This window comes from Sus scrofa, chromosome 17, assembly GCF_000003025.6.
Source record: "Sus scrofa isolate TJ Tabasco breed Duroc chromosome 17, Sscrofa11.1, whole genome shotgun sequence".
Lineage (NCBI taxonomy): Eukaryota > Metazoa > Chordata > Mammalia > Artiodactyla > Suidae > Sus > Sus scrofa.
In genome coordinates this window covers 60,534,210-60,543,258 of record NC_010459.5, presented here as the reverse complement: position 1 = coordinate 60,543,258, position 9,049 = coordinate 60,534,210, and positions in this window count along the sequence as shown.

Sequence of the window (9,049 nt, the reverse complement as noted above, 5' to 3'; positions counted from 1 at the left end):
TTGTGTTTATAAAAATACACGTGCCGTATCCTGGCATCTGGTCTGGCCGCGGGGCTTTCCAACCTTGGTTCTCGAAAACCCGGCAGCTCTCCGTGGTGACGGGCTGGCTTGAGCTCTGCACATGTTGGGCAGCTCCCCGAAGTCCATCCACTAAACGCCAAGAGCCACAACCCAAATGCCTCTCAACATTGTCCGACGTCCCCAGGCAGGGTAAACGTACCTGAGAACCGCCGCCTGCCATCAATGATTACAAATTTAGAAGGTGTGAAGTCTGAATGCTGCCACAGATTTAGGGGAGTTTTGTCTGTTTTCAATTAAGTTTCTTTATCCCAACAAAGAGGCGTTATCGCCATATCTAAAATGACTTCTTAAAAACTTGTGCTTTCCTCTCGTTCATTTGACTCCTTTGAATGTGATGTCTCCGATGTTCACAGGGATTGGGTCGGGAAGGACGCAGTAATTCCTCGAGGCCCTCAAATCCTTGGTGAACTGCTGAGAACACCTTGGCTCTGAGGATGGAGCCAGGCCAGTCCGTCTCACCTCGGGCAGACAGATGTTACCCCTGATTACATCTGAAGAAGAAAGAATCTGATTATCTGCATGGAGTGAGTGTAGCATAGATAATCTCACCCTCTCAAATGGAAGCATCGCTGCCCTACGGAAGAAGAGGAAGAGTGTTTGCCGAAGCAGGGCTGTGTGACAGAAATTAATGATGCTGCCTGAGTAGGTGGCTGGTTACATTTTTTCCAGCTTCAGTGCATGACCCCAGGGGCAGCCGGCCAGTCCCCACCTCGGCCCCACGACAGCAGACTTCGCACAGCTGATGAGATGGAGATGCAGGCACCTGGTCCATCTGCCGGCTGCTGGCCACTGAACATTCACCTGTGCTCAGAAAGGGCTTGCGAAGTACCTGGGAGGCTGCCAGAGGGGGATGCGGGTGCTTCGACAGAACGCCCACACCCGTGTATCCTGCTCATTTTCTCCCACTGACCTCATTTGTGTGACATTTTCTCTGCAGATGCATCCGGAGCCCGTGAAAGACAATTATAGTCTGGTCCCTGGTAGGGAACACACCGGAGAAGGCTCAGGGTTGGCAGAAATAAGTCAGCTTGACCTGGAAGAGTGAATGGAAGCTTTTTCCCGCTGATGAGCAGAGTGCTGCAGAAAATGAGCATCTAAATCACAAGAGCGCCTGGCACTGTCCTGGGCACACAGAAGTAAAGCCTGCGGAGTGAATGAATGAATGAATGAGAGAGAGAGTTAATCAGTAAATCGCCTGTGATATTCTTTGAAAGGGAATCCCTCTCATAAAAATAAAGATGATGACAACGAGAATAAATGTAACATTTACCACAGGCTGAGCACCATTGCAAATGCTGTATATAACTCATTTAATTCTCACAGTAACCCTATGAGCCAAGGGCTCTCATTGTCCCATTTTGCGGATGGGACAACTGAGACACAGAGAGGTCGAGTCACTCGTCCAAGGTCACAGGGCTGGTCTCTGGCGGCTGTGCGCGCAGGCGCACTCGACTGCATTTCCCCTGTGCTGTCGGATGCGTTGCTCCATTGAGAGTTTGTGTTCTACATAAACAGAGACCGAACAGGGTTTCTGACGAGCGAGCCCTCCGTCTGGTTTATCACGATGAGGTCGGGAAGCAGAGCGAGGAGAAGCCAAGCACTCGTTCAACCCCCTCTGGAAACTCATTTGGGAAAAAGCAAAATGTGAGTGAACCGGCAACTGGAGTTCAACGGGCTCAAATCCCGGTGGCGAGAGCCAGCGTCTGCAAATCCCTGGGTCAGGAGATGAGGGTGCTTTCCACAGAGGGCGCCACCCCGATTCAGAAGCCGTGGCGGGATCGCACGTTGAGGAGCTGGCTCAAGACTAAAGCCGGCTTCTGGGGGAGCTCCCCCTCGGCTCCAGCTGGGCTGCGCTAGTTGCTCTAGAGACGCCCAGGTGAGGTATCCTTGTGAGCACAATGGGAGACGCATGAGGCAGGATCTTTATTACAAGTTTAGGGCTTCCGTCTGTGAAAAGGAAATCAACCATCTCCATAAAAGTTAATCTGTGATTAAGGGGAAAAAAAAGTCAGTATGTTTATAATTATCTGAGATTTAGGAATGAAAAATAGAGGTCTTCTTTATTTAGCTCTTTCTCCTTAAATAATGCAGCAAGGGGAGAGATTTTTGTGGGAATATGTAATTTCACATAATTGGCTAAGGGAATTAGGACGCTGCAGCCACTCTACTTAATGACTGCCTTCTGGAGAGAGACGAGGCCTCGTGGTCGAGCCAGGCTGAGGGTTCCCAGAGCCCAGTGGGAAAACAGGCAGGAGCAAATGCTGGGGACCAAGGGCACAAATGGGAAATGCCTCATAAATTCAAACCGGAGACGGGGGCTGAGCAGCACGGCGGCACTCAGAGCAGGCATCAGGCTGTAGTCTCGCTGCTGGGAGTCTCTAACGTCAGGGAGGGAGACGACTCTCTCCTGAAAGGCTCCCCCCGTTGCCTGATTAGGCCAGGCCCACTCAGTTACTGTTTGAATAACTCATAGAGACCTTTGCTGCATCCTAAAATCCTTTCACCTTTGTCATGTGACGTAATGTGGCTGCCAGAGTGACCTCCCATCCCCTTTGCCACATCCCACTGGCCAGCAGCAAGTCATGGGTTCTGGAAGCAACCTAAATGTTTATTGACAGAGGAATGGATATAGAAGATGTGGTACATATATACAATAGACTATTACTCAACCATAAAAGAGAATGAAATAATGCCATTTGCAGCAACATGGATGGACCTAAAGATTTTCATACTAAGTGAAGTCAGAGAAAGACAAATATTATATGATATTACTTACATGTGGAATTTAAAAAATAGTACCAATGAACTTATTTATGAAACAAACAGACTCACAGACTTTGAAAACAAACTTACAGTTACCAAAGGGGAAAGAAGGGGAGAGAGAAATTGAAAATTTGGATTAACATCTACCCGCTACTACATACAAAACAGATAACCAACAAGGACCTACTATATGGCACAGGGAACTCTCCTCAATATTCTGTAGTAACCCATATGGGAAAAAAATCCTGAAAAAAATGGATATGTGCATATGCATAACCGAGTCATTCTGCTGTACACCTGAAACTAACACAACATTGTAAACCAACTATACTCTGATATACTAGAAAATGAAATTAAACTGAAAAGTAAATAAATGACACACATAAACACACAGTCAGAAGAAAGGAAGAGGACTGTACCAGGCACGAGGCAGTGGGTGTGTCTGCCAGGCCCTGGGCCCCAGATGGTCCTTCTGATCTGGCTCACTGCGACACTGCAAGGACGGCGTCCCAGGCCAGGTGACTCCTCCTATGACAGCGAGCCCCGGGTGCCTCTCCACCACACACTCATTTACTCCTTCATTTTCCACAGGTGACCATGTGCCCATAAGGTGTCAGTCTACACTGGCGTAGGACGCAAAGGTGGAGGGATCAAGGCACTGGCCCCCAGGTGGCTCATGGTTGAGTTTGGGGAGGGAGTCCCAATCCTGCCTGCAGCAGAAGTCCTTAAGTTTCAGTGGGAGTTTCCCAACTTGGACTGGCTCATGGAAAAGCAAGATATTTGTTCTCATTACTCAGAAATTGAGGATGAACTGTCATCAGGCACAGCTGGATCCAGCACTTTCTGTCTTAAAAAATAATCAGTAAACAAGCCCTTCTCAGTTCCTGTTCTACTCTAAGGCTGAGTCTCCTCTGTCCTAGGACCTTCGTGAACACCACACAAAGTCTGTAATACTTTTCAACAGCCTGACTTCCAAAACAGAAATGGTAACATGCTCACCCACGGTTTCATGACCAGAGGACAAAACTCACCAACTGCCCAGCAGGGAACACGTGATTCTTGCTGGCCCCCTCACCACCTCACCTCAGCCAAGTTGGTATTTTATACTCTGTCACTTGCAACACTCCATTTCAAGGTACCAACTTATATCTCAGCATTTTTACAGACAGAAAACCAATTAGATGTATTAGTGCCGTGACTAGAAATACATGCTTCAGGCATGGCTAGATCTAGGTGTTCCCATGTTGTCCCTGAGGCTCTATTTCTCTCTCTGTCTCTGCTGTTTTCCTCTGTACATAATCCTTTTCCCTCTTCCAAATAGGTTTTCTCCACATGGCAAGGGAAAATGGCTGTGAGACACTGGATAAAGGCCAAGGCTAGGGCGAGACAGGTGAGGTGTCTCAGGCTCAAATTTAAGGAAGGGCCCACTCTCAGGGTTCTGCAAGACTAACCACCCCACACTTTGTGCCCCAGCTGCCCCCTTCCCTCACCCCAGACCCCAGACCCCTGCGCACGGCCCACCAGCTCAGCAGTCCTGGCAGAAAGAGCTCTTCCTTCTCACAGTTTTCAGAGACTGTAAACCAGTTCCAGAAACAAGCTTCATCGGCCCAGCTTGGCCATGTGCTCCTTTCTGGACCATTCCTTGCTGTTCTGAGGATGGAGGACCACTGACCAGAGTGGACCCCAGGGCCTGGGGCGCCAGAGACTGATTCACAGTCCCTCAAGGATCAAATGGAACCGGGGAGGAGCAGCACCTGAAGATGCCAGCTGGGCAGGTAAACAAACCCCCAAACCCAGGAGCGCCTAATACTCATGACCTCTGAGACTCCACGGGGCTGTGTGCACACACGGCTGGCCCTCGGTCACACTCTGGGCTCTGTGAGTGCCTGTCGGTACTTTACGCCCCCACTCTGCCCAACATGGAGCCCTGGCACAAAGCAGGTGCCCGAGACACGTTTCTACGATTTTCCAGTTCCGCCCTGGCATTGCTAACAAGGCTGCTTCTTTCTCTGCCTGTCAGGAAACCCTGATGATACGTAGCTGGGGTTTGGTTGTGTGCCTCCCGTTAGAGACGCGCGGTATGGAGAGAGGTGTCAGGGATTCCAGAACTTGTGTTCCTCGGGGACAACTTTCTGGGGACACGTGCGGATGCAGAACCACGCCTCTCACTGCAGCCTCGGAGAGCCGCGTGCCGGCCGGGAAATGCAGGATTCGGCCTTTCTGTGTGGGATCAACGATGCCACCCCTACAGCCTGCGGCATCTCCTCTTTCCAGCCAACGGGAAAACTCGGAGAACGCGGCAGAGGGCGGGCAGCTGGCCTGGGCATCCCCTCCTGAGCCTTCAGGTAAACGGGGAGGAAATGTCACCACTGCCACGACCCCGGCTGCGGCAGGCGAGGCCTGGCCTGTGTCCTGGGGGCGGCTCTCCTTCCTAACGATGCCACAGTCAGAGCTCAACACGGGGCAGGGCTTGGCGGTGGATGCGAGCTCAGAGGCAGCAGGGCGGTGGAGGTGGGGTAGTGGCTGGCAGGTGTGCCTTTTATAAACCAGGGTGGGAGGATGCTTCTTGGGGAAAAAATGAGAGTCAGAGGGGTGAGTGCTCTCCACTCCTGACACAAGGCGTGAGCACCGGATGGGCTGGGCCCCCTGCCAAATGCGGAAGGCCAGTCGAGGCCCGACTATTAAAACACCCAAAGGCTGACAGCCCCTTAGAATAAACAAGTTGACGGCTTGCATTTTCGACGCACACCCTCAGGGTCACGGCTCCCAATCTGGGGGACACGGAGGGGCTTGTAGAGGCAGCAGGGAGCAGGCAAGGCCAGGGAGACTCTGGAGGCAGAGACGGCTCCGAGGCTGATGGAATATTCCAGGCCCTGCACGCCCCAGGGAGGGATGGAGAGGAAGGACCGGATGGTGCCGTCTGGCCTTCAATGTCCTAGACGTTGTTCTTCCATCTCAGAAATTCAGCTTGAATGCGCCCTTTCTTCTCAATTGTTTGAAACTTGGATAAAGTTCTCACTTGTCCTGACTTCCTCACGTATGGCTCCTGCACACAGTGGAGCGTCTCTTTTCTGCAGGATGAGGCTGCTGCCGGCTGTGTTTGCTGGTACGACAGGGGGTGTTTCGAGGGTTCATTACCAAAGAGGTGCCTTGCTCTAAAAAGTCCAGGAAAAGCGGGTTAAATGAAGCAAAACCAGTGTCTCTCCTTCAGGACTTGTCAGGGCCTTTATAGGTCACCAGGCACCTGAACCTTTGAGAAGGGAGGGGCACCCAGGTGTCTGCTTTAATGACAGAACAGTTCTGTCACAGAACAGCCCATGAGACTTGGCAAGATGTTGGTTCATTTTTATTTTTTACTTTTTTATGGCTGCACCTATGGCACATGGAAGTTCCCGGGCTGGCAGCTGAACCAGAGCTGCAGCTGCTGGCCTACACCACAGCCACAGCAACACAAGATCCAAGCCGCATCTGAAACCTACACTGCATCTTGCAGCCATGCTGGATCCTTAACCAACTAAGCGAGGCCAGGGACCAAACCTGCATCCTCATGGACACTATGTCAGGTTCTTAACCTGCCGAGCCACAATGGGAACTCCAAGATGCTCTTTTTGACATTTCAAACTGGATGACTAATAGGCTGCAGCCGAGGGCGTCCGTAGGGACCTCAGAGTGTGAAGACAGGTGGATCCAATGGCGGAATCCCTTCAGTTCACAGATTCCTGCTTTTCTCTGCAGATGTAGCATCATCCAACTCGCAGCTGACAGCCCGGCCTCGCCTCATCAATAAGCTCATTGGCACTAAGTCAAACAAAAACATCAGGATTTTCCAAGTATTTCTGGCCTGAGCTAAAGATATGACGTTGTTGCCTCCTTTTAAGTAAAGACAGTTGGATCCCCTTGCAGAGGTGATTGCAGGGAAGTCGCCTTCCGGCCCTCCTCTTGGTGGGGTGGAGGTGACCATCAGTCTTTCTCCAGCAGTCACTGCTTTGGCTAACTTTTAAAATTGATGACTGCTTTTTCCACAATCAGGGTCTACTTCTTAAATCAGACCAAGTCTTAATTTTGAAGAAAGGGAACATGGTGCTGCTTCTCTTATTCGCGAGACTGAGCATGAACGTGACGGCTTGGCTCGGGTCTGTTGAGCGAAGACACTGGATAAAACGGGGGCTGCCCGTGTCCTTGGAGCCCGGGACTGGGCGTGATGCAGACGGCCATCCGGGCTCCAGAGCAGCCCCTGGGCCGGGAGGCGCCCCGACTCTTCCCGCGACAGTGGCATCATCGTGAGCAGCTGTCACGAAGCGCAGACTGTCCCGCGACGCCTCGGTGCCCACTGAATTTTGTTCAGATGTTATAAAGGAGCTGCTGTCCAAGGAGGGCTGACGGAGGGGCCTGCCTGTTTCTGAAGAGTTTCCAGCTCATTCGCTCATTCCTGCAGGCTGACCCGACCAGGCCCTGGGCTCCACCCCGTGAGGAGGGCGACAGACAGAGGGGCCCTGGTCTCCTGGGACTCTGAGGCCAGTGGGGAAGCCAGGCCATCCAGGAATTACAGTCACACAGGCCTGTGCGCGGAGAGCCTTGCGAGGGAGGTGGAGGACGAGCAGGGCGCCCTCGGCCAGTGGCCAGGACCCACGTGGAGGTCTGCAGGCACCAAAGGAAGGCGCTGCCATTAGTCCTGGACAAACGGGGCTCCCCTGGGTCCCCCCTGCACCCACCTGTAGGGTCCTCCCGACGGGCAGCCACTGGGCTGGGGGCCTGGCCTGTCCACCCTGAGGGTGACGCCACCAGGGAGCCATCGCCAGCTTCCTCAGCCCTGTCATTTGGAGACACTGGTGCAGGAAGGAGGGCTGCCCCTGACTCTCCCACGTGCACACTGCCTCCCAGAGCCTTTCTTTCCTGAGCATCCACGCATCTCAGAGCTGCCAGACGGTAAATGACAGCGCTGGATGCTGACTGCCGGCACCCTATTCCCTCCCTGTTCCGCCTGCATTTTCTCACCCTGTCCCTGAACCAGCTTCACACGGTTCTGGCACACCCCCGTTTCACAGAAGGGGAGACTGAGGTGTCCGTGCGTGGCGTGCCGGGCGGGGGGGCCGAGGCAGCCCGGCTCTGAGCCCGCGGGCTCGGCCGTCACAGCACTGCTTCTCACCTTGAGGGGTATCCTTGCACCATCGAACCTTGAACCTGCGCTAATTCCTCCTCCGTAAGAAGATCCTCCCTGGCAAAGCCGGTGGGACCGGCTCGGGGAGGCTCCCGCCCCAGCCCCCGCTTCCCTGGCTGAGTCGTGCCTTCTGCCCCGTCCTCCGAGCCAGGCCCATCCCGCCCCCTCCCCTCGAGGCTCACAAGGTGAATCCCAATGGGGACCAGCAGTGCCACCGGGGAGCAGAGCAGACGCACCCGAAGGTGACATGGAGCGACTGACGGTGAGGGTGCTACGGGCGGCGTGAGGAGGGTGGTCGGTGGGGCAAAGCCACCCCCCGTCCTAGTCCCTTGCTACCTGTGCGACAGGGGCCAGGAAAGCTGTGGCTTCCTGTTTTTCTAGGTAAGCTACAAACCCAGATTCTCATGTGAAATATTTTCTTCAAAAATACTACAAATAAATGACAAACGCGACTGGCCTGGCACCACGCAGGCCAGGACAATCGGATCTGGGGGCCTTTTTCGGCCCAGCTGCTCCCGCAGGACCCCTGGCCTCACGTCCTCATACCAAGCCCAGCAAGAGGCCGGGCCTGCATCACCCGGGGCCAAAGGTGGCTGGGATGTGTCACAAGAAAGAGGCCTCCGGCTTTGACCAGGCCCCGAAGGCCAGCATGGGCAGCCTATTTTTAGGTGGCCGCTCTGTTTCTCTACCCGCCGGGGACCTGACTAAATGAGCTCTGCTGTTTCTGCTGCAGGAGACCCGTCAGCCACAAGGTCAGAGTCCGCGGCGGGTCACAGGGGTTACCGTGTCTCACTCAGGCCGGTCCCCCATCCATAGCAGAGCTTCCACAACGTTCCCCCGCCCCAGGAAACCTGAGGGGTCTCCGGCGGGTTGGTGAGCCATGTGCTCCGGCAGGAAGGCGCTGGGCGCTACCCCCTCCCCGCCGCCCCCACCCCCGTCTCGCTGCCCCCCGCCCCGTCTCGCTCTCCATCTTTTATTTTTGTCCCGATTTCCAGAACACATTTTTCTCTTCGTGGTTCGTCTCTCCTCTGTAATGAAAAAGCAACA